The sequence below is a fragment of the Triturus cristatus genome, chromosome 9, assembly GCF_964204655.1.
Source record: "Triturus cristatus chromosome 9, aTriCri1.1, whole genome shotgun sequence".
NCBI lineage: Eukaryota > Metazoa > Chordata > Amphibia > Caudata > Salamandridae > Triturus > Triturus cristatus.
Genome location: NC_140592.1, coordinates 1,032,466,934 through 1,032,493,350, shown reverse-complemented (window position 1 = coordinate 1,032,493,350; position 26,417 = coordinate 1,032,466,934). Strand labels below are relative to the sequence as shown.

Here is a 26,417-nt window from a genome sequence, read left to right as displayed (position 1 = left end):
ACGCGTTCCGGTCTTCCTTAAGAACCTACAAACTTGCACTTCATAAAACCAAGAGGTCATTTTACGAGGAACGAATTAAAAACTCATCCTGCTCCGCTCAGGAAACTTTCACCATTCTAAAAGAACTTCTCCACGTCCCAGATCCCCCTGTTAAACCCATAGACCCTAAATCCGCGGAAAATAAATGTATCAAATTGGCAATATTCTTCGATGAGAAAATCCCAAAAATTCTCGCCTCCCTACCATCTATTGATGTAGGTTGCACAGGCGATGACAGCCACAGCCCTCCCCTTGCTGCAGTTTGTCCTCTGACACCCCTGCACCCTATCTGGACACCTTCGGTCCAGTAACCACAGAAGAGGTAGCCGCGATGTTTGCCACAATCAAAAGTGGCTCTCCCAGCGACCCGGTCCCCTTGCGCTTCCTCAAGAAAGTGGCTCCCACTGTTATCCCTCCGCTCACGGCCCTCATCAACGCTTCGCTACTGCAGGGAGAAGTCCCTCCTAGCTGGAAAGCAGCTGTTGTCAAAGGTCTTCTAAAAAAACTCTCATTGGACCCTCAGGATTTAGCCAATTATAGGCCAATCTCCCTCCTCCCAGGAAATAGCAAAATCACGGAGAAATTAGTGAACAAAAAGCTATCACTATTCCTAGAAACTAACTACTTGCTTAGGAGCTCTCAGGCAGGCTTTCGCCCTGGCCAGGGCACTGACACCGCCCTCCTGGCGGCAGTGGAGAAGGCCAGATGCATTTTAGATACAGGGGGATCAGTGGCAGTGATCCTCCTGGACCTCAGTGCGGCCTTCGACACTGTCAATCACCAGGTTTTAATCCAGCGTCTGAGAGACATTGGAGTGAAGGGTACGGCCCTGAAGTGGCTCGCGTCATTCCTCAATCGCCGTTCCTTCCAAGTTTGGGAGAATGACAGCCACTCCCCTGCGGTACCCCTCCGCTGTGGAGTACCGCAGGGTTCTTCACTAAGCCCGACGTTATTTAACGTTTACATGTCCCCGCTGGAGGAATTGGTCACCCCGTTCGGAGTGACGATTATCAATTATGCCGACGACACCCAGCTGGTGGTGACCCTCTCCCACCCCAACCAAGAACCTTCCAATCTCCACAGCTGCCTCACTGAAATCCATGGCTGGATGAACACCTCAGCACTGAAACTTAACGGGTCCAAGACCGAGATCTTGTTGCTTGGTCAAAAAGGGACCTCCCTGCCGCCCAACATCTGGCCCGCCTGTTTAGGTGACCCCCCTGTTCCCAAAGACGAGGTTAAGAGCCTGGGTGTATGGCTCGAGAAAGATCTGACCTTCAGAACCCAGGCAAAAAAAACGGCGGGAGTCTGTTTTGGACTTCTTAGGTCATGCAGGAAGGTGCTTCCCCTGCTCCCCCCCACTTCCCGGAAACTGCTGATCCAGGGCCTTATTTTGTCTAGGCTGGATTACAGCAATGCAATCTATCTTGGAGCCCCGGAAGCCACATTCAACACCTTACAGAGAATCCAGAACGTTGCTGCCCGACTTCTTACGAACACCCCGGTCAGATCATCAGTAAAGCCAGCCTTGAAGCAACTTCACTGGCTTCCAGTCAGAGAGAGGGTGGTTTTCAAGGCCCTCTGCCTGGCACATAAACCTCTTCACAATAAAGGTCCCCCCATCCTTAAAAACGTCATCATTCCTTATAAAGCTACCAGGCCACTCCGGTCAAACCACGAGAACTTCATTACCGTTCACAGAGTAAAAAAAGCCCGGTCTGGAGGCCGCCGCTTTTCTGTAAACACAGCAAAGCACTGGAATGGTCTCCCCCGGAAACTGAGAACAGAACCAAGCCTCCATCATTTTAGAAAAGCTCTGAAAACTCTTCTCTTCCCCTGATCCTCCCGTCTTTTCCTCTACTGCTCCCTCCTGATTTTCTAGGTTCTAGCGCTGGGATGCTCACGGGTTACTACGCGCTCTACAAAAACCTTAAATAAATAAAATCAATAATGGCGTTTCGTTTTCCTATTTCCTTTTTACTAATTCTACAAAGAGTTTAAAGGGGGGGGGGGGGCAAAGCAGATGGCATACATTTGCCGCTGTGCGGAGCAATTTTAACCAGACATTTTCAACAACTGACCATCAAATAAACATACTTTGCACATAAGGACAATTGTAAAGGCAGCATTGTTTCAATGAACAGCTGGCACAAATGTCCTTACTCAATTTGTTGATCAGTGGAAATGTCCGTCTGATATTTCAGTGCACGATGCAAATGCATATAATACAGCCCCATGATCTACAGCTTTAAACATGGCCAGTAACGCTATTGCTTCCCTTTATCTGTGCCAGGTCTTTTAATTTAATTTGGTGTTTTTGTCCTTGCCACCAATACTCTGACCTTTTCCCTAGCCCCTAATTCCATTTTCTTGAAACAATATTTTAGCATTTTGATCTTGTGACATCCTGACACAGTGATGCAAGCATTCACACGTGTAAAGTGAAGAAAGAACTATTGGGGTCGGCAGTGCCCTTCTCCTCTTTAACTACCCTCCGTAAGTACTTTTACAATCATTTGCTTCTGAAATGGAAACGGCCAGGTAGCCCTGCTCGCTAGTGGTAGTAAACATGAAATGGGCAGGTGTGCCTACAAGTGAAAGGACACAACTTGTGTAACGGTCATGTCACATAACATATAGCGGTTGGTCTTGGCACGTCATAAGATTCTGTGTTTATAGTATGATGTACAGCCATTCATCCGTGCAAGGTGGGCGACATTAAACCACATATCCCGGTGGGCGGAAGCGCGCGCTGCTGAACTGTGTATACTCATTCTAGCAGGGTTCACTCAGCGTTTCATCCTACTGAGTTAATTTACTCATCCGAGGACAGGCGTCAAGTGAAAATAGTGGTAAGTGTGCCAGTGGGCTTGCTTATGTATAAATTATGAGACTGCATCTTATGGACACCTTTCTATGTAAAGCAACCGTATGTCTAGCTGACACAAGACTTGGTGATGTGCACACAGCTACAGAAATCCGTTGGAAAAGCCGGATTTGTCGATACACGTTGCCCTTCACTATTCACTGATGTGTGTTCACAGTACACACTGGTCTCAAAGCGCAAAGTGGCTAGAAAAAGCACAATCAAATAAGAAAGAAACCACGGGGCCTATTTACAAGCCCCTTGCTCCACCCGTACATCTTTCCCCATGTTAAAAAAGACGCAAAAGTGGCGCAAGGGGCTTGTAAATAAAGATTTAAAGATTACTGTGCACTTCCACTTACATGAATACCACAGTCGTATACAATTAGTTTGTCACCGCCATTTCCTAATCATGGGCCTGATTAATCACATTCTTCTGATCATATGGCGGCAAATTTTACCTATATAGCCTTCCAACTAAGTTTTTTCAAACTTTTATTGTCCTCTGTTTATTTTTCAGCAACATTCAATTTCAAGCATTGGCATAACCAATAGGTCTCGCCTTTGGGACCTTATAAGTGTTTAGCCATGCAACAGTTGATGTTGTTGCACCAAGGATATTGTGCTGGATAACTAAACACTTATAAGCACTGTTCCCTATAAGGTGCGCGCACGCATACCTCTCTTCCTGCGAGCGCGCACTCCCGTGTGTGGAGCATGCACACACAGGACATCCCAAGAGAGAATTTGCGCCGCCTTTCTTAAAAAGCGAGCAGCGCGAAACGCACTTCCTTGATGAGGTTTTACCAACAGGAGTGCAGGTAAGGCTGGCTTGGGGCACTTGCTGTATGTTTTTGGCGCGGCGCTGTGCGGGGAAGACGGTGGGCTTTTGTTCAACTATTCATGTTAATCACAGCCCATGTAAACCCATGGCCTAACCTTCTCTGTATAGCCTCATAGCGCCTAGTGGTCTCTGCATGGTGCGGCCCCAGAATTCCCTCCAGTTAGTTCCTTGTGAGGCGAGAACCCCGTCCTTGCGCGCCCCGTATGAAAGCTCCATTACTTTAATTAGTTTTGAAAGGTTGAGATTTCAAATGCAAATCTGGGTCATTGCATGTTTAAATGTACAGCTGCAGTCTCGGAACATGCCAAAAAATATCAGCTGAGGTGCCGGCCATCAGCGGGAATAAACTCAAGGCTGGCGAACAGGCCTTCAACCCATCCAAACGCAAGGCCTGATCATTAACGGAGGGGACTGCTGATTTGTAAGACAAAGGTTAAACGTGCAGCGGCTTGTTTGAGCGTAAAAAGATTTACTTCTAAATGCAAAGTATTTTTCTGAAAATCCCAGTACCTCGAAAACATGGCGCAAAGGCGTGCATTTTGAATCAAACTTTTATCTACTCACAGATGAGTTTCCATTGCAGTCACAAAGCTTAATAAAAAGAGGCGCAAGAGAGGCCCCGTTATAAACAACCAGTACAGTGTGGTTGGGGCGTTCTATGAAATGTGAGACGCCATTTTTAGCAAGAATTTGTCTTTGACTATATAAAATGCTTTTTACATTAAGGAAGCCACAATACTGCAGAAATGAGAGAGCTAACCTGTTTCCAGGCACTCTTCGTTTTGGCAGATCAGGGAGCTAGACTAAAACGTATTTCATGCACTTTGATAAAGTAAGAAAGTCAGTATTTAATCTTCTGTTTACATGGTTCACATTCTCACAGCCTGGCTGCAGGGGAGGATATCGTATCTCTTCCTGTGAGACTGCATTGTGCTTTAATAGTAGTCCTGCTCACATATGTTCAATTCATCTAAACCCCAAGCTTCTCCAAAGAGTAGCTCGTGAGCAACTGGTAGCTCTCCAGCTACCTGTAAGTAGTTCACATGCCCAGTGCACTAAATTAGAAGATTTTTCTGAATTGGGCTAATACAAGTATACCAAATTTTTAAAGCGTGCATTTGAGACAAAAAAAATATTTCGGAATTCATAAGTTGATGTTTGTGAAAAATGGCTGAATTCCCAGCGGAAAAGGGCAAATTTACATATCCTCCCTATGTCACAGACTCGTCACCACACTAGCTCATTCATACATACATTCATTCATTGGTGGGGCCCATTACACCAACACTCATATGTCTCACTCGAATCTGCGCACAGGAGGAAAAGAAGCGCTGGACATGTGGGGGGGGGGGTACCTCTTTACCTATCCAGAGTAATTCCTTTACATTATATACATATGCACCTATAGAATCCTAACTTTAACATCAAGGCACTCCACCACTTGGTCGATGGACCAATTAGTTGGACTGGTCGATGGTGATTTAGAACCAGCTAAAACACATTTAAAGCTTCGGAACCTTTCGGTTAACTTTCAATACCTTATTAAAGAATCACAAACTCGTTTGTGATTAATCAAAGTTAGTTTATCTAATTAAGTCACTTTGTGTTGGCATATTCAGGATTACAGTTCAACAATTTCTCTTTTGAGCGATTTCCAGTCTTTGATCTCGAACATAAATTGACAGGACATATATATTTACCTAAATTTGGACATTGGCGACCACCTCCAGAACAACCCGTCAACCCACAGCAATAAGCAAAACAAAATCCCTTCAGATGGAATCGTCCTCTTATCATCAAAGAAAACCCAGGTAAGTCCAGGAAATCTCCTCAGCACGACGCAGTCCGCATGATTTAGCCAAGGGACCAAGCGATCGCACCAACGAACCAACAATCCAGCAAATCGACTCTCCACACTAACAGCCTAACAGCAATAAGGATAATGATACTACACTTCTAAACTCCCCCTTTTTATACTCTTTTTCTCCTTACTTTTAGGACAATGTGCAACAATTTAGAGGTGGAAAGTGTTCGGATTGGCTAAATCCTCCGAAAAGTGTAAGTCTATTCAATATTCCCAGGTTTGCATGTTTCCCATGAGACCGGGCATGACATCTTCCCAATTGTATTCTTTTTCGTAGTTTCACAGGCGAAAGTTCCGAAGTAACAACATGTAAGCCTTCTTATACAGGTCGTTCATTGTCCCCTCAGTCATTCACACTAGCTTGGGTCTTGGCAGTCCTCTACGTTCCTATCCATGACAAGGAACATTTCATTTCTCATCGGAGGTCGCTTGGAGATCTTCAGAGCCATCCGAGTCTGCGCAGTCGACATCGCGCTCACATGACGGTGGCCACTTCTGAACTCCATTTTATGTACTGCGGTCTAGTAGGCCCGAATGCCAACTTAAGCAAAAACAAACATAACAGTAAACAATATATAGAAATGAAGATTCTAATGTTTAAACCTACACTAATCCCAATATATATTAGTATTTTCCTAGCGTGGAGCAACATTTAAAGCAATAATACTCACCATTTCGCAACACTGGAAGCACAAACCATCATAAAAGCAACATGAATCATGCAATTCTCCATTCCCACACAACCTAAAGTTAGTTTGCGTACCACAGTTAATCATTTAATTATTAACCATGCAATTAGCATTTTAGTCCCACGTGTATCTTTTGTTTATTAAGGTGCAAGGGTTTATTAATTATACCACTTCACACAATTAGTACGAGTTAATATTTAGAATGATTACGTAATTAATATTTCATGCAAAAATAGAGGAGGTATACAAATGTTGCTTTACCTGCTCCATCAAACTATTCCAACCTTTCAGTTTGTTAAACATAAACACGTGTTATTTCAGCACCAAGATACCACCATACAGATGCTATGTTATGTTCTATTTAGAGCTGATATTTGAGTAATAAACAATGCAGCGTTGGAGACTTATTTTTAGCTTGTTGCATTGCCGCTATGGCTGTTAAGTGTTACCTAGGTACAGAGGTTTCTCACTGATAATGGCTATTTTGCAATCCTGGTGTGGCCACTAATGTAATATTGTCTGGTGTGGTCTCTGTTACAGCACTAATGAGTGAGTCAGGCTGATTTTCTCTGAACGTAAGTAGCTCTTATTGGACAAAACGTTGGAGACACCTGCTCCGACCCTTTCCACCACCCCATTCAGTTCCACCACCCTTGGCTGTCTTCATCTTTAAAGCTTGGGTTCCAATTGAACTTTGGAGTGTGTCTGACCAGCTCATGTGGTACTGTGGCCCATATGGCCGTGTTAGCTCTCTCCTTGCTTTGATCTGAGGCTGTCAGGTCACCTTCCCTCAGTGGATGTTTTTATGTATGTTTGTTTCATAGGCACACACCCAGAGAGAGCATCACACTGCTGAATGTGTGTGAAACCCCCGGAGCCTAAGTGTTTGACAAAGAGGCGGAATATTCTCCGATGGTTATTCCGAATGAGCATGTCATCCACTTGTGCCTTCTTTTTTTCTATTTAATTCTCTTCCTGCTCCTTCCATGCTATATTCTAAATTCTAGGGATGTTGTTTGATGCCATCTCCCTCTAACCATCAGCTGAAGAACTGCATGTACTTCAGGCAGTCTATGGACCCTCAGCCGTTGGAGTCTTGTGCTTTTCTAAACCTGAAGTGTACTTGCCTGTGTAACCAATTCATGTCATGGCGTGTGTATCCAAATTGCAAATCTGCCTTAAGCCCCTTAACGTGGGTTGTATGTGTGGCAAATGCACCGTCTTTTCAGTTTTTTAAAGCAAACGTTTGGAGTGATATTTGGCGCTGCGCACAAGCGCGGTCTGGTTCCTGGCGTGCACAGCCATGGCTGCAGCGCACAGAGACCCTACACTGCCGCACACAGAGGAAAACAATTAGAGGGAACATTGCTTATAAGGTCCCAAAGGCAAGACCTATTGGCTATGCCAATGCTGGTTTACTAAGGCACGAGTATCCTATCCTGAAGGAACTGTACAACGCAGAGCAATAAGGGAAGTAACGGTACAGAAAATATACAAACGTGCATACACTGTAAATGCGGACGAACCTACAGGAACTGAAAAATGAAGAGTGTGTCCCCGAGAGGACTTCTTCACACTGTCCAAGATACAAGGAAAAGGCGGGATATCGACTGCGCTTGGAAATTAGTTTCTTTATCATCTTTGCGGCTTACAGCGGTTTGAATTCTGGATTCAGAACAAGTTCTTTGTGATGAGGTAGATTTATTTGAAACCAATTCAAATTCTTGCATGGAACATCGAGTCTAGTGCCGATAAATACCATGGCTTTCTAAAATCTGAAAAGCTACTATAAATATATACAACACAATGGCGTGAAGCTAAATGATGGGGGTCCCAGCAGAATGTGGTGAGGGGCCTTGAGACCACCATCTCTCAGAGATCATCATAAGCCATGGGCTGAGAAGGACCTCGCCGTGAAGGGTATGGTCCCGCCTGCGTTAAGCCCCTGCTCCAGTATGAGGGAGATGTGGCGTAGTGGCAAGACCTGTGACTTTGGAACCCGAGGACTCCAGTATACATCTCAGGCTGGGTATTTCACTTAACATTGTATGAATCCGGGCAAATCAATTTAATCTCCCTGTGACTAACTTTTTAAAAATGTCATGTGGAAAATATACGTGTGTAATCCCCACCAGGTGCCGTATTACGAAAGTGGACCAGGGCCACAATGGGCGTTCACACCCACTTTGCGTGTCCTCTGGGCACTTTGGTATAACAAAAGGGGTCACAGACACATGTGCAGCCCTTTCTGTAATATAGGTAGCGCTGCCTCATATATAGCGCCAGCGCCATCTCCAGAGGGCAGTCCCTCATTTGCATGGGGCGTGGCCCTTGAAAGGATGAAATCCCTTTGCCTCTGCGCCCGCGCTGTATTAAAGACACTGGCGCAGAGGCAAAGAAGCGCAAACAGAGTGCGCCGTATTATATTGAAAGCGCTGCCCCAGAGCAAAGTTGCTACCTGGCGGGAGCACATTCAAGTGAAATAAGAAGTGGCTTTGAAGCAGCCGCTTCGTGTTTCACTGTGCAGGTGGCAACCCGCCTGCAGTGTTTAGGGGAATTAGAGAGCCCCTTGCAGGCGCGTGCAGTGAGTCACTGCACCAACCAGCAAGGAGATGTCTGGGGGGGGGGGGGGGGGGGGGGGGTCTATAGTACCCGCCCCCCCCCCTTTAGAGGCCTGTGCACCTCCTCAAAGCTTCTTTGCCTCTGCACCCACATCTATAATACAGCGCAGGGACAGAGGCAAAAGGATTCCCTCATTTTCATGGGGCAATGCCTCATGCAAATGAGGGAACATCCTCTGGTGATAGCGTTGGTGCTATATGTGCGCACAAGTGTCTGCAGCCCTTTCTATAATACCAAACTTCCCCAGGGGCGTGCAAAGAACGAACACTTTCTATAATATGGCCCAACTTCTTGCAATACCACACAAAGTATAGCACCCTCTTGCTTCATAACTAGGTTCGAGCTATATAAATTCATACATGACAAGTCTAACCAAGCTAATTTGATACTCCAGAACATCAGTGAGAAGAAATGAGTAACAGAGAACAAGAATATTTGGTCAGCCCAAAATCTTAAGAGATAAGAAAAAAAATGTTATTGTATCCTGTGTGCTCTAATAATTCCTTCTTATAAACTCCGTACATGATGTGCTTTGGGTCTTTAGTGTTACGGATTCATGCCACATACTGGTGAGCACTAATCTCCTACTATAATGCTCATGGTGTCCTTCGTAGAGTTCGGAAGGTTCTCAATTAGAAGACCCTTTCTCTCAGTTATGTTAGATATTTTACAGGGTATACACAGCTTGAGTCATCGAAAAACTGCATGCGTCTATTCAAGTATAAATGTGATTAGTAATGCTGCAAGGTAGCAGCAGGCAAGGTTAGCGAATGTCGACAATGCGCCTTCCCTCCATGTCTAGGATCACAAATCTGTCTTCTTTTTTAGATTAACAGTACAGGATCAAACTGATTCCAAAGTTCAATTTTGCAGCGTTCACGCCAACCTCTTTTTGGGGTAGTAATCAAATAAATTTTTTATCATCCCAAGATTTGATTCAATCTCATCAGATATGACCAGTGGCATACATTTACACTTTGAGGTAAATAATGCATTTAACTAAATTTTATGCAGGAAGCTAAAATATTAATGCACAGCATCAAGGGGCTGCAGTACTTTTAACTATTTTTACAGAGTGCATCCCCCATTTTTCGGTCCTGATGAAGATCCAGCAATTCAAATCTTCTCACAGGCTGAAACGTCAACCACTTAAATATTTCATGCTTAGATTGCATTTGTATAATCTATGGAGAAAATATCTTGTGCTGAATGCTATACAAAAAAATACAGTTAAGCCTTGTGATATACATACGCACTCCAAGTTGTATTCTGCACTTTACTATCACAACTTGTGCGCAAGGTGCTTCTTCCCCATCTTTGTTCTCTATGGAGCACCTATTTTATACATTAGGCATTAGTGAATATGACTAAACGAAAATTCCCTTAAACATCTAATAAGCTTGTTTAAGTTTCATTGATTGCTCATAACGCGAGGACTTGTAATTAACCTCCGGTCAGATGTTAAATAAGGTTTATGAATATGTTATGCTAATATAACTTTTAAGGGACACAAATACCCGGAGGTGTCTTGGCGCTGAACCGGACCGTAAGCCCTGTGGGAAAGCGAGGGGTAATAAATTAATTTAAAAATAACCAGGTTTTCAGGTCTTTTCTAAAAGAGGCAGGAGGAGAGTTGGTAGCTCTCATGTCCACCGGGAGCATATTCCATAGTTTAGCCGTGCCATGGCCTATGCTTCGACCTCCCCAGCTCAAGGTTCGAATCCTTGGCACCAACATCAACCTGGCATTGCTGGACCTTAGCTGGCTGCCAGGATGGTACCAGGAGAAAAAAGTTTTCAGAGGTACCGGTCCTACATTATTCAAGGCTTTATAGGCTAGGCAAAGTGCCTTGAACTTAATATGTTGTGCGACTGGCAGCCAATGAAGTTTCCAAATGTCTTCAGCGACTGATTGATACTTCGGTAAGTTCAATAGAAGGCTGGCAGCTGCGTTTTGCACCATCTGAAGTTTTTTCAGATGTTGTTTCTGTATCTCAAGATAGAGACCGTTACAATAGTCTAATTTCGATAGTACTAATGTAGTTACAACCGTCCTCCTGGAATCAGGGGGGGATGTAGGGCAGGACCTTCCTCAGTTTCCTTACCAGGTAAAAATTAGCCGAAACTGTGGCATTGGTTTGTTGGGAGAAGGTGAGTTTACTATCAATCAGAACCCCGAGGTAAGCGCATTTACACCACTGTTCTTTATATAGTAAGCTCAGATTTTTTTTTTTAGCTCAGATTACTTTTCAATGCATACTTTGTCGAAGTAAAACTATAAGATCCAGAATGCAAAGTGCAGTTGCTATAAAGCCAGAGATGGATAGATAAGAGTGTGTGAGCTTGAGGATGGATACACTGAATCAGAGATTAATGTATATGGGTAGATGGATGGCTAGACAGTCATGTATTAATCTATGTACAGTCATAAAGGTAGCCTGTCACTCATACATGCACTTCACAGTTAACTCAACACCCATTCATCCATCCATCCATCCATCCACTTATTCTCCTGTTCATCCATGCACTTTGTCACGCATTCATTCATGAACTCACTCATTCATTTAACCATTGACTTGTTCACTCACTTACCCACACACAAACGTGACAATCAGTAAAGCATTTTTATTAATATAGAATATCAGCTGAGTGCCTTTCCCAAACCCCAGTAAGGCTTCTGACGTCATCACAACCCACTCCTCCACATTCCAGGCGCCACCTGTTGTGATTTTAGAATGTATAATGCCGAGTGTAGTCAGAACAACTAAGAATGTGATTGGTCGGCAGCCGATGAAGATGGCCGCAACCTAGTGCGGCTCCGGAGCCCAGCGCCCGATCCCGCCGCTATCCGTAACTCATCCTGGCAGTAAACCGGCGAAACTGACACGACGGAGCCCCCTGAACACCCGAGGCTCCGGCGAGTGAAGAAAACGCGAGAAGCGCTGCGTCTGGCCCGCCCGGCTGCCTCGCTGCGGGCGCCGGGCCTATCTGCAAAGGAGGCGCCGGGGCCTCGAGTAGCTGCCACCTGACCCGCAGAAGCGCAAGGGGGCCGTACCAGAAGCCAGCGGCGTAAGCGGCCAGAGCAGAGGCGCGCCACGCCGGGGACAGGCATACCGGCAGGAAGCGAGGCCCGGGGGCCGGGTCTCCTCCGCCATTAACGGCAATCGGCCCGTCTAGAGGGGACGACGTTGGCCTGGCGTGGCGCCATTTCTGCAGGGGAGGAGACGCACTGGGTGCAACGGCGTGGTGCCGAAGAGGACTCTGGCACGTAGCTGCACTGGGGGCAGTCTGAGGCACAGGGAGCCGCCGGCAGCGGAGGGCAGGTGACACGTCCGCGGCGCGGCCCCCGGGAGGGAGATCTCCGGTATCTCCCGGAGTCGAGGGTCGCTGTGCAGCGGATGACGCAGGCCTTGCCGGAGGCTTGACGCTGCGGGCATAGGCGGAGCGAGGTGTGCGCCAACTCACCCGGTAAGGAGCCAACAGGGGGTCAGAGGCCTGCACGCTACCGGGACAGGAGGAGGGCTGATACGTGGCCCCGTGGTGGCAAGCGGCAGTAATTTTGCACCTCCGTGGCAGGCGCCACCCCCGCTGGCTGCCCGACGCAGGCCACCATGGGGGGGAAGGGCCAGCGTGGGGGAGCGCAGGCCAGGATCGACAAGTATGCCTTTCAGAATAACCGGACTGCCTCCCCCCCCCCCCCTGACAAGGCCAAAGAGATCACCCTGGCAGATGTTATGGCCACGCTGACCCAGATGCAAACCTCTAGCGGCACGATATCCACAGATGTGACGCTGCTGAGAGCTGACGTTGCCAAAATTAACACGAGACTGTCCGAGGTCGAAACGACTACCGCAACCCTCGCCAAAGACGCGACCGAGAGCAGGAAACGCATACAGTCGCTGGAACGGGTTCAAAAACAGCTTATGGACAAGCTTGATGACCAGGAGGGCAGGTCCAGACGGAACAATGTACGCGTCGTGGGTGTGCCTGAGAGTGAGCGGGGTCCGGCACTGGACCTCTTCGTGGAAAAGCTTATCACGGAACAGCTGCAGCCGCGTGGACTTTCCAAATTTTTCTCGGTCGAAAGGATGCACCGGGTGCCCGGGGGGAGGCCGAGGCCTGGGGCCCCCCCGCGCCCGATCCTGGCCCGTATTTTTAACTTCCGAGATAGAGACGCTATCCTTCAGGCGGCACGTACCGCCCCCCCGCTACGGGTTGACAACTGCACAGTAACCCTCTATCCGGACTACACCGCGACTTCCTCGCGGTCAAGGTGGAGCTGCGCGCTCTAGAACTTAAATACGCGATGCTTTACCCGGCAAAGCTGCGGGTGGAGGCGGAGGGGCGCACATGGTTCTTTGCCACGCCGACTGAGGCCACAGAGTGGCTGGAGGGCTGGCGCCCGGTGGAGGCATCGGGCCAGGCGGGGCGCACCCATCTAAGCCATTCTGCCTCCCCTGAAAAGGACCCTAGACCGCAGGAGATTGTCACTGCGCTACGTAGCTGAGGCCGCCATGGCGCGAGCGAAATTCGGAGGCGGGAAGGAGGCGGATGCCACATGGGTTTGGACACTCACAGTAGACTCGGACAATGAAGGGGTGTTGCGGTCATGATCTACGAACTTTGCAACATGCTGCTGACCGGTTTCCTGAATGGATACGCACATGGTGTGGGGATCGGACAAGGGGCACTGGGCAGCCATTCCCCCACACGCAAGAAGAAAGTTATGGGAATTAAGCACTCTGCTAAGTTGGGGTGGCGGGTAGTTTTAAATCCGCTGGGCAGGGAGGAGGGAGGGCGGGGGTACAGGGGCATCTGGGGAATGTTGGTTTGTGTTCTGTTCTAGGTTTAGCTACCACACATTGGCAGACTTTGCAACTCAGACCTGTTAGAGATCCAAGGGGAGATGCGCGGAGGCGACTACTTTCCACCACCCTACATGACAAGGGAATCACATAATACCACCCAGGAGGCCACCGTTAGCTCCACGGGGGAACAAACACAGCGACACAGTCCCACACTTAGTATTCTATCGTGGAATGTGAACGGGCTGGGAGATAAGATTAAACGAGGGCTGGTCTTACAGTATCTCAAGCGCAAGGGGCCGGCGGTGGCACTCCTACAAGAAACGCATCTGGTAGGCTCGACCACGAAAGCACTGGACAGATGGGGTTTTAAGATGGCGATACATTCTGAGTTCACGTCTGGGTCCCGAGGGGTTGGCATATTGGTAAACAAGCGCTTCCCGCTGATTTTAGTTGACTCCCGTAGGGAGGAGCAGGGCCGATTCGCGGCGCTCACCTGCCAATGGGAAGGGATAGTGTATAATTTGGTAACTGTGTACATCCCACCGACACTCCACCAGGATACGCTCCGGGCATTAGGGGAATTCCTGCTGACATTACCACCAGGGGAACTCATTATGGGCGGGGATTTCAATGCAACTATGGACCCGCTACTGGACAGGTCATCATTCAGAGATCACGGTGGCGCCACCCCCAAACTGCGCGAATTCACGGAGGCACTCGGCCTCATAGACACCTGGAGGGCTCACTGTCCTGAAGATCGACAATACACCTTTCACTCGGGGGCTCACAACACCCTTTCCCGCATAGACTATATCTTCACATCACCCATAGGGTTGAGGGGCATGACCGACGTTTCCCATCTGCCCAGGGGCATCTCGGACCATTCTCCGGTAGTGATCACATTTACACTATCTACCCCACGTAATCGCAGGATATTCCCAATTCATCCGGGATACCTCAAAGTCCCCAAAATTCGTAAAGCCCTTCAGGCAACGACCAAACATTATTTCGCTGAAAACAAGGACCCAGAGATAGGCCCTACGACTTTGTGGGAGGCGTACAAAACAGTCCTTCGTGGACAAGCAATCTCAATGGTTACAGACTATAAGAGGACCCAGCAGCTTGAGGTGCTTAGGCTCGAGCAGGGGGTGAAAGAGGCGGAGGCCAACCATGCCACGCATATCGACGATGACACCACGCATAGCGCCCATATGGCGCGGCAGGAATATCGCTCCTATCTTTGGGAAGCCGCACGAGCCAAACAGGTGGCTGCACGGCATACTGTTTACGAGCTGGAAGACAAGGCGGGCAAACTGCTGGCCTGGCTTGAGAGGCGGGAACGGGCGGCGCGTTGGGTGGCGCGGATCAGGCTAGATTCGGGAGACTACACGTCGGAGCCGCGGCAAATCGTAGAGGCCCTGGCGGCTCACTACAAGAAGGTCTATACACTGGAGGCCTCGTCCACGGTGGCGGAAAACGAGGCCTTCCTCCGAGACATCGCGATGCCACGGCTGGCCCCGTCGGGGGTAGAGGCCCTAGAGGCAGACCTGAAGGCGGAAGAGCTCATGTTAGCAATACTCGCTCTCCGTGCGGGGAAGGCGATGGGCCCAAATGGAATTCCGGTAGAATTCTATAAATCGAACACTGCCCACGTAGTCCCGCATCTACTGGCCATGTACAACGACAGCCTGTCGACAGGGATACTCCCCCCGGACCAGAGAGTGGCTACCATAGTGGCGATTCCGAAGCCTAACCAGCCTGCGCACGAGTGCGCTTCCTATCGCCCAATCTCATTGCTGAATGCTGAGGCGAAGATTCTGGCAAAGGTGCTGGCGACAAGGATGCAGCCCTACCTCACAACCCTAATACACCCGGACCAATCGGGATTTATGCCACGCCGGAATACCGCCTTAAATATACGGCAGCTCCACGGGATTCTTGCGCGCCGCACCTCGATAGAGGAGGACGCGGCCATCCTCTCGCTGGACGCGCGGATGGCGTTCGACCGGGTGGAATGGCCGTTCCTCTTCGCTGTCCTTCACCACGTAGGACTCGGCCCCAAGATGTGCGCATGGATTCAGCTTTTGTATACTGAGCCACTGGCACAGGTTGTGGTCAATGGCCATATCTCAGACCCCTTTCCGTTGGGGCGGGGGACGCGACAGGGCTGCCCTCTTTCCCCGCTCCTTTTTGCTCTGGCTCTGGAGCCACTTGCGGCCTGGCTGCGGCAGGACCCGGTGATCCGGGGACTAAGGTGGACAATGGGGTGGGAGGATCGCATTTCCCTCTATGCTGACGACATCCTGTTATACTTAGCCTCCCCTGCGCACTCGATCGCTTGTCTCCTGGATATCTGTGCGTCGTACGGGAGGGTATCTGGCTACGAGATTAACTGGGAACAGTCCATTGTCTACATGCTCCGCGGCTCCCCGCCTCGGCTCCCACGGGGTTGTGAGATTCGGGTGGTGACGGACGGGTTCAAATATCTAGGAATCTATGTGACCGCTGACAGGGAACGTTTTGTAGCTGAAAATCTAACGAAGCCACTGCATCGGTTTCGTAGCGATGTCAAACATTGGCGCTCCTTGCCCTTAACGCTGCTGGGGAGGGCCGCCCTCTTCAAAATGATGGCTCTCCCTAGATTTTTGTATGTACTCCAAAATACCCCCTTCCCGGTGCCACCAACGTATTTCGCCGCCGTCAATGCGGAAGTCACCAGCCTACTATGGGAGGACAAGACGCCGCGGATAGCACTCCACAAGCTCACCAGGGGGTGGTATGACGGTGGGATAGCCCTCCCAGACATACGACTGTACTATTGGGCATCGCAGCTTACGGTGATAAACCAGTGGTTGCATGTGCCAGGGGAGGACCCGGCATATCGTATGGATCGGCACTTGCTGGGGGCTGAAGGGGTCATGGGAGCACTCTACAACCATAAGAGAGGCCACTGCCCCCCGGGCCCCACGACGCACACCCTCCGGCTATGGTTTGCGGCGCAGCGAGCTCTGGGCTGGGCTGGGAAAATAACCCAAGCTACTCCGTTGTGGGAGGCGAAACAGTTGGGGGCACTGCGCACTACCAAGGGGTTCCATCAATGGGATCTAATTGGCATCTCCAGGGTGGGTGACCTTTGGAAGAAGGGAGAAATGGTCACATTTACCCAACTACAAGCAGATTTCGACCTGGCAGCCACCGAAGGGTTCAGGTACATGCAAATCCGTCACGCACTCCAGGCGGCAGTCCCGCCCGGGACCAGACTTCCGGAGTCGTCGCCACTGGAGGACCGGCTCCTCACAGAACACCTGACACAGAGGGCGACCTCCCTAACATACCAAAAACTGATAAACAATCGTCCAGATCCATTTGCAGCTCTTAAAAACCGATGGGAGGCCGAGCTGGGGGAATGTGACGAAGCGGACTGGCAGGCGGCGCTTTCCTCCCCTAGGGAGGTGGGCGTCTCATCCAGACTGCGTCTGGTCCAACTTAAAATTCTGCACCGCACATACTACACTCGTACACTCCTGTTTAAACTTAACCGAACGGACTCCCCGCTATGTCTTAGGCAGTGTGGGATGGAGGGAACACTTATACATACCCTGTGGGAATGTCCGGCCATAACTCTGTACTGGAAGGGAATTCTGCGCACACTCTCCCAAGTGACCCAAGTCCCGACACTCCCGGAGCCACGGAGGTGTCTCCTCAACGTCTGGGAACCGACAGATCTCAACAAGGTCACACAACTCTGGGTAACACTGGGACTTATGCTGGCGAAACGCAATATAGCCCAAAGATGGGGCTCTAGCCAAACTCCAACCCTCGCCCAGTGGTCCCGGGATATGGACTCCACAATGGTGGTCGAAAAAACTGTCTATCTTCACAGAGGCTGCCCCAAAAAACTGGACCCGGGTATGGGGTGGGCGGAATGCCTATAGAGGGAATATATGTGAACCCCCGAGCGACGCCTCAGACTTAAGTGACCACGATTAGACGATATATGATTGGTCGGCGCAATGTGATAAAAACTGTCTTGCGAAGCCAAAAATAGCTCACTGCTTTTCAAAATGTCATGAATGTTTCATTGCACTCTCACTGGACAGTTATTCTAATGAACCTGATGCCAATGTGTACTGTTTTATGTTCAAATTTCAATAAAAATATTTACAAAAAAAAAAAAAGAATGTGATTGGTCAGCTGTGGGGCGAGAACGTTGTGAGGGAGACTGTTACTGGAAGTGAAAGAAGGAGCAACTGTACTCTGTCACAGGATCGTAATAAACTACTGCTACAACTTCGCCTTAGTCGCATTGATCATTACGCTTTTTGGTGTCGATTTGACGAAGACGATCCTGGTAGATGGGAAGAACCTACGTGTGTGGAGTACGCAGTGACATTTCCTACAACATTCAAGTTCTGTAGTGAAACTACTACAGGAAGCCTCAAAGCGATCAAAGATGACACCAGGAACACCGTCTGGAAATTGAGGCACTGTACCTGGTTGTCATTTTGCAGTTTTGAGTGGCCTTCACGAATTCAGTGTGAGTATCGGCGCGCGATGTGGCTTTAACAAAGTCAGCATGACTTCCTTCTTCTTTCAACATGTGACGCACCGCATGCATGACACGACGCATGACTACCTTCATCCTTTTGTCTCGTAACACATGGCACGATCAGTGGTAAACCTACAATTTCCCTAGCTGAGGCTATGCATTATGCACGCCAAGTCATGTGTGGCGGCCATCTTTTGGGACAAACTTGTGCAGGTAGTCTAGTGTTCTACAGTCCACGCATGTTCAGGCCTGTTCCTTCAGCGACAGGCATGCATGAATCTATTTATTACTGCTGCTCGAGTGTTTGGCAGTCCACACTTAAATGTATTATTCTTGCTATCGGCACATCAGAACTAGGAACGACAGCACAAGAATGCCTAAGCTGTATGTCACAGGAGTTGAGGATAATCCGAAATATTAAGCAGCAGTTGTTCCGATTCATTCAGGTACTGGGTTCCAATGGTCAGGAATACTTGTGAGGATTTGGTCCCCATGGCTGAAGTATTACAAGCTGGATCTAGCCGAAGAAGGGGAAGCCCTCGCTCTGTCTCTTGGGAGGTCAGGATCAGGCTCTTAATAACTGCCTTACCACCTTATATCCGGAGCCAGGATTATGGGGGTTTAGACATATGTACTTACAGGTTGATAATGGTGATCCGAGTCTGTGTTTAGTATTGGAAAGCCTGCAACATTACTTATTGTCCACTGATGTACCTGTATGCTTGCTATTGGTCACACTTCTTGCATTAACAACTTATTTCCCCATCTGTAAATTTTGCTCTTCAGTGAAAAAAATAAAAAAAAAGTAAAAAAAAAAAAGAATACTTGTGAGGATCTTTATCATTTTTTTTCCTCTTTGATCTTCAAGTGTTTCTTTACCGAATTACTATTGTCATGGCATCTGGAAATGTGTGGAACTTGTCTCCTTCACAGTTGTTTTTGCCAATAAGGGTGAACCCTTTCTTAACTGTAATGAGTGGAAAGAACACTTTGAGAATTATATCTCCACATTTGATGATGATGAGGAGGAACTGACGTCGGAAATGAAGAGTTTTTGTGTTTGCTACATTGCTTAGGTGCTGGTGTTCTTAAAATCTATAATCTTATACAAACAAAAGCTAGACTACAGAGTCAAGTAGATACATACAAGAATGCATTAGAAGATTTAGACTTGTACTTTAATCCTACGGTGTATCTGTTGACAGATACACGTTTTTTCTCAGGAAGCAAAGTAAAGATGAACCTAGAGAGGACTATGTGGCAGCACTTAAACATGTAGCATTGACATGTTGGTTTGCAAACTTACATGACAAGTTCATACGTGACCAAATTGTAATGTGTGGTGCGAACACTAATATTCAAGATAAAATATAGACTATGGCTGAATCTATTTTACAAGAAGTGATAGATGTAGTTAAAAAAGCAGAGCTGGGGGGCGGAGTCAAGATGGCGACGGAGTAGGACGCTCTCATCGGTCCCTCCGGCGCCAGATCGGCACAGCGTTGAATTGCGGCCTCCCGGGGACCCCCGAGACCTGCATGGGGTAGCGCTGGGGCTCCTGTGTTGGCGGAGGGAGTTTTGCGTCGCCGCTGACCCCCCCCCCCCCCCGTGGCGCTGGAGGTCCCGTCTGGGTTGAGGCCTGTGACGCGGCTGGTGAGGAAGCCGGGGCCTCGCCTGCAACGCGAGGCCGGAGCCGCGGAGCCCGGCCTCCCATCGGAGGCGGAGCCGACTACCGGAGGTGGCGACGAGGTGTGAGCGCTCAGCGCATGGGTGCCTTGTCCTGCAGGCGGCCTCGGAGGTGAACTTTTTGGGAGCGTTGGCCCCGCTCCGGCAGAGGGGGCGAGGCCAGAGGAGATCCCCAGGCAGAAGCACTGCAGCGCCGAGGATCGAGCCTGCCAGCCAGCCCTGGTGAAGCGGCGTGTGGGGCCCGAACCCCTCTGGACTTCCGAGAGGTGATGAGCGGCTGGGGCGGTGGAGGCACTGCGGCTGCTGTGGGCCGGGTCCGACGGCGCCGATGGGGGCCTGGGGTGTGGGAGCTTGAAGAGTGCTCCGCCCGTGGTGGTGCTGGAGAGACGGCAGACTTGCGGAGAGAGTGGGCCTGCTCTGGCCACTGGGATAGCTCGGGGAGCCACGACTCGTGGGACTTCCCCCCCGGACACAGGCGATTCTGGTGTGGGCCCGGGGAGCTGCGTTGGGGGCCCAGTGTGGGGGCGGTCGTCCTGAGGGCCCCCACTTGCGAACACTGAGGACGCATTGGCCCGATACCCTCGCTGTTGGACCGGGTCCCCGATGGGGTGAGTGACCTGAGGCCTGTAGTAGCGGGAGCGAGTGCAGCATCGCCCTACGTCCGCCGGAGTGGCCATTTGCTGGGATCTCTGGCCTCGTCGGCGCCTGCCTGCGCCTACCGCCCCCCCCCCCCGCCACGCTTGGTACGGACTGGGGTCTGGGGTGTGGGGTCCTGTCCGGGGCCCGGTTAGCCCCGCTCGCAGAGTCTCGCAGTAAGGCGGTACCAGTGGTGGTGATGGGAAGCCGGGCGACGTGTTGCTATCCCCGACCGGAACGAGATGTCTGGCAAAACCCGAGGGGGCAAGACCGGACGGGATGGTCCGCAGCGGGGTACCACCCCTACGACGACGCCGGGCGCTAGTGCCTCTACCAAGCCTCCTGACGATGATGCGCCTGTCACCAAGGAGTTTATGCTGGAACTGTTCAACGCCATCAAGGATGATATCACCAGCCTCCGCTCCCAGCTGGCCTCCGACCTGTGGGAGGTGCGTCGCGATGTGGACAGTGTCGGAGAGAGGGTGGCAACCCTGGAAGAGCACGATTTGGGACTCGCCGGCGATGTCCATCAGCTCCAGCAGTATGTCCTGCGCCTCACGGAACAGAATTTGGATCTCCAAGCCCATGCGGAGGACTTAGAAAACCGGTCCCGGCGGAACAACATTCGCATACGCGCGGTGCCATGGGATGGAGAGGCTGGAGACCTGAGGGGTTACGTGGAGGGCCTGTTCCTGCAGATCCTGGGAGAGGACGATCTCCGCGAGATCCGGATGGACAGGGTGCACCACGTGGGGCTGCCGAGAGGATCGGGGGCTCCCCCCCCCCGACATTCTGGTGTGCGTTCACGACTACCAGCTGAAAGAGCGTATACTCCGGAAGGCGAGAGGGCTTCCGTCGCTGGTGTACCGGGACCACCGCCCCCAGCTGTTTCAGGAACTGGCGGCGTCGACACTGCAGAAGCGCCATGACTTTCTCCCTGTGACGTCCTTTCTGCGGGACCAGAATATCTCCTACTCGTGGGGTCATCCATTTCGGCTTGTTTTCCGGTGGCACAACAGGCTGGTTCAGGTCCGCTCTCTACGGGCTGCTAAGGATCTCCTTGGTTTGGACGACGGGTCCCCCCCGGTGGAGGGGGGGGGGGGGACTCGCAGACGAGGCGGCGACGGCGCTCCTCCTCCTGGCAGCGAGTGGGGCGCCCTTTGGGCCCGGGACGACCGGACCCCGAGACCAGCGTTCAGGAGCAGGGTCCCACGGTTGCTTCGGTGGCAAATGTTACTGAGGCTGCCTCGCGGGACTCTTCTTCAGCTGCCTAGACCCTCGGGAGGCCTCGACTTGCTGGTCGCCGGAGGGCCAGCCTCCTCTCAGGTACCATGGGGGATTGATGTACGTTGTGGGGAGACACCCTGGACCTGTTCCTTGGAGAAGTGAGGGCGAAGGCTCCGCTTCATGGACATGGGGGATACCCACAGTGGTCCCTAGTTCGGGGTTGTTGGGTTTTTGCTTTTGTTTCTGTTTTTCTCTGGTGAGGTCCTGGTTGATGTGGTCCCCGGAGTGGGTGGGGGTGGGGGGGGGAGGGGGTTGGTTCGGTTGGGGAAAGAGGGGGGGTCCAGTGGTGGCGGCTGGGGGGGGCGTGTGCGAGCTGTGCGGGGGTTGTGTGCTGTGTGGGGGTTGGGAGCGGTCCTGGGGTGAGGGAGGGTGCGCGACCTGGCCCCAGACAGGGGAATGGGAGGTGGAAGTGGCGGGGGTTCCCGTCCTATTTGTTACGGCAAGGCGCGGCGCGACGACTGGTGGGAGAGTCGGCTGAGATGTATGACAACCTCGGAACTGGCCTGGAGGATCCCTGGGCTGGGATTCGAGGGCAAAGGTTCCGTGAGGCGCTGCTGGGCCGGATTTGGAGAGGGGAGTCTGCTTGCACTGGTCGATGGGTGAGGGGGCTGGGGTGTGAGTGGGGGGATCTGATGGAGAAGAGTGAGGGGAGCAATACAGGATGCCTGTTACCTTAGGTACTTGGAATGTGAAGGGGCTGAACTCTCCCCAGAAACGCCAAAAAGTCTGGAAATACATCCTGGATCATCACCTGGATGTGGTGAGGCTTCAGGAGACGCACCTATCCCGGTGGGACGAGTCACGCCTCAAACACCGGCAATTCCCTCTTATCTATAGGTCTTCGGCGGCGTCGAGGTACAGGGGAGTAGCCCTGATGTTTCGCTCGACCCTTCAGTTTCAGCCTTTGGGGGTGCGGGGCGATAAGGAGGGCAGATGGCTCATTGTTTTTTTTTTTTTTGTTTTTTTTTTTTATATCCTTTATTTAGCACTGTGTACAAGACAAATACGGGCCTACAACCATCCGGCCGGCCTCGACACTTCTGATGCTTGATAGCAAAGTACGCGTCCACTCGGTGGCACGGCAGCACCTAAAAGCATACGACCTATGTTGCAAAATCCACGTGCACTGAGTGGCAGGAGACAGTAAGGTTAATTTTAAAAAGTTTTAAAGTTAAGGAGATACAGAGCTAGAACGGATCAGTGCACAGAACAGACGAACATACAATAAATGGGTAACATCCAACAGGAGAGTCAACTAACAGTGAACATATCTAAAATGGCGGCACGAAACTATAATACCAGGATATAGATACGCAGCGAAATGTGCCTCCCAGCCGCTACCCTCCTAACACCATTCCCCCCCACTGACCCTAGAAAAAGACGTAGGAAAAGGACAGAAGAAAGAAAAAGAAGGCCCATAGTAACAAAAAACGTATCGAAGAAGACCCCCCACCCTACACGCATGCCGAGGCTATGGCCTACCCCCCCCCCTAGCTACGTGTCTGTCGCCCCATAGGAACCCGAAATATAGAATTAAGGAAGGAAGAAAGGAAAAAAGACCATAAAGCGGGGAGGAGCCCACCACACTGCCGAACTCCCGGACTCCCGCGCCGCTCATACATCCTGCGCCATGTACAGAACAGTATCAAAAGACCCACGTAAACCCGGTGGTCCCGATTCAATAACACCCAGCACTTCAGCACTTCACAAGTCCTCCCCCCGGCAGAAGAAGGAAACAGGAGGCGAAATCGCAGCGACATGTAACAAAAACTGGTCATTAAAGACTACTCATCCAAAATTACAAAACGTGTATCAGTCCAGGGCCCCGTATGCCGATCCAACCAAAGCGACAACCGGCATGCCATCACCCCTGTCCGGACCGGCAGATATGATTCAGGCCCGTCCATTGCTGCGAGTCACCTTCAGCCAGGACAAAGAGACAAGATGGCCGCTCTCGAGGAAAGGGGACAATGAAGACGTATCGTACCACAGCAGCAGTAACATGCCACAGAGGCTCGAGCGATAGGTGCTTTCAGGGTAACATCTGGCAAGGGAAGCGAAAGGCTAGGTCTCAGCAGATAGTTCGTAGGCAGAGTCACAACGTTCAAAGTGAAGGGTGTCCCTGCAACTGTATCCGTGTCGATGGGTTGACGCGTTACATTGTAGCCAGGAGGACTCCGCACCACCAGCCCCCCACTCTGCGACATTGTTTCACCTCCAGGAGAAACCAGGGGCGGCGGGGGATCCTCCAGCCGGGAACGTCCCGTTGCAACCAGTGCCTCATCGATTCTCCGGGTCAGCGCCCGGCAAGTACTCTGCATTGCCACTTTTAACGCCACAAGGGCGGCCAATACATCCCCACAGGTCGGGTCCCTCTGTACCAAGCATCGGTCCGCACTATCCCGCTGTTCCTCCAATGCGGCAATCAGCTCCGGGGCACATGGGCGCGCAGACACTGCGAGTCCAGGGTCAGCCAGCGTCTCAGCAAGAAGAGCAGACGCCATTGTCATCTCCACTGCGGGCAATTAGTGACGGGACAAAATTGACTATGATCCGAGGATGTAGACACCGGAAAAGCGTCGTGCTCCACTCGGGAGCTGCACCGGGCGAGAGCGCCCCACGGCCACCGCGAGAACCGGCCGTTCGCCGCAGGAAGACGCTACAAAATGGAGTCCGCTCGCTTGTCTTCAGGGTGGCGGAGGAGAGCTCGCATTAGGGGGCTCCGACGTCGTCCACACCACTGCCGGCGCTCGGGGGAGTCCGACCCGGACGTAAGGGTCTGACTCCAGTCGCACGGCCAGCATTTCCTCCCCCGCGATCACCCGCAGTATTCCAGCTCAGCACCCCGTCCACATCCCTCGGCGTCCAGCGGCGGCCATCTACGCAGGGACCCGTGGGAGCGCCGGAGGTCGTAGTAGGCACCGAGTCAGCCACCAAACCCGCCGATAAAGGTGTCAGGAGAACGCCAGTCACTTCAATGCCGGTAATCCGCGGCGGCTGGGCGGCGCAGGTCAGGAGGATTAATCAGGATTAACAAAAGAAGCCGGACGGTCCACGGAGCCGGGAGCTCAGGCGTCCGACCCGTCGGCCATCTTGGCTCCTCCCCAGATGGCTCATTGTTAAAGGAGTGCTTCTCGGCAGGACTTGCACGTTTCTAGTATTGTATGCTCCCAATGCTGGGCAAAATCGGTTCCTTTTGGAACTGCTGCGCTCAGTGGAGGATTTTGTGGAGGGCGGATTCTTTATCTTGGGTGACTTCAATCTGGTCTGGGACAGGGACCTGGACTGTTCTCACCAGCAGAGAGCCGAGGCCGGCCTCTTCTCTGAGGCGGCACGTCAGCGGTTGGAGGAGCTTGGTTTATTGGACGGGTGGCGATCTCTACATCCCGTCTCCCGTGATTATACTTTCTTTTCCCACGTGCACAACTCTTACTCCCGCCTTGACCATGTCTTTTATAGCCAGTCGCTCCAGGGGTCCCTGAGGGAAGCAAAAATGTTTCCCCTCTCCGTCTCCGATCATAGCTTACTGGCGCTGGGCCTCCAGTGGGCACCAGAGGGGACGGTGCCGCGACGATGGTTCTTCCCGGCGTCACTGGTACGGGACGAGTCTTCTTGCGTGGCCCTCCGGAAGGCGATTCGGGACTTCTTTCAGCTCAACCCAGTGCGGGACACCTCGAGTTTCACAACCTGGGACGCCTTTAAGGCGTCGGTCCGGGGTAGTTGCTTGGCCCTTAATGCGGCGCTTAACCGGCGGCGGAGGGTGGAACGGGAGGTGCTGGAGAAGGAGCTTCTACTATCGGAGCAGGCGCATAAGGCTAACCCGTCCAGACAGACGTTGCGCTCCCTTACTGCTCTTAGGGGCAAGCTACGGGCCCACTATAATAACAGAGCGGAGTTTACTCTCCTGAAGCTCCGCCATCTTTCTTACTCCCAGGGAAATAAGGTGGGGAGGCACTTGGCTCGTCAACTGCGCCGTAAGCGGGAGAGGGAGTACATAGGGGGCGTGCGGGATCCCGCAGGCCTGCTGCAGCACGACGATGCGACCAAGGCAGAACTCTTCGGGACCTTGTATGCGACATTATACTCGGGGGACGCCCTGGACCCTACGGCTCAGGAGGACTATCTGCGCGCTCTTCCGCTCCCCTGCGTGTCTTCCGAGTGGAATGAGCTACTCTCGGCCTCCATTACTAGGGAGGAAGTTCTGGATGCCATTAAATCCTTGAAGCCCAACAAGGCACCTGGTGCGGACGGGTTCACTGCCCTTTTCTATCAGACCTTTGCGGGAGATGTCTGTGAGTTTCTGGTTGGCCTGTTTAACGATATGGCTAACTCAGGGGTGTCCTCAGCCTCCATGGCGGAGGCGGTCATATCGGTGATCCCCAAACCCGGCAAGGATCCCTCTGTCTGCTCGTCCTTTAGGCCGATAGCCCTGCTCAATCTAGATGCTAAACTCTACTCTTCTATTCTGGTGTCGCGCTTACAGGACTTGATGCCGGTACTGATTCACCCTGACCAATCAGGTTTCATC

The 26,417-nt window shown here is 51.2% G+C and overlaps 1 protein-coding gene across 3 annotated transcripts in view; it reads right to left on the bottom strand.

Moving 5' to 3' along the window:
- ENTPD5 (ectonucleoside triphosphate diphosphohydrolase 5 (inactive)) overlaps positions 1-26,417 on the bottom strand; it is a 407,636-nt gene that overhangs the window by 241,855 nt on the left and 139,364 nt on the right. The gene's annotated exons all lie outside the window — the stretch shown is intronic.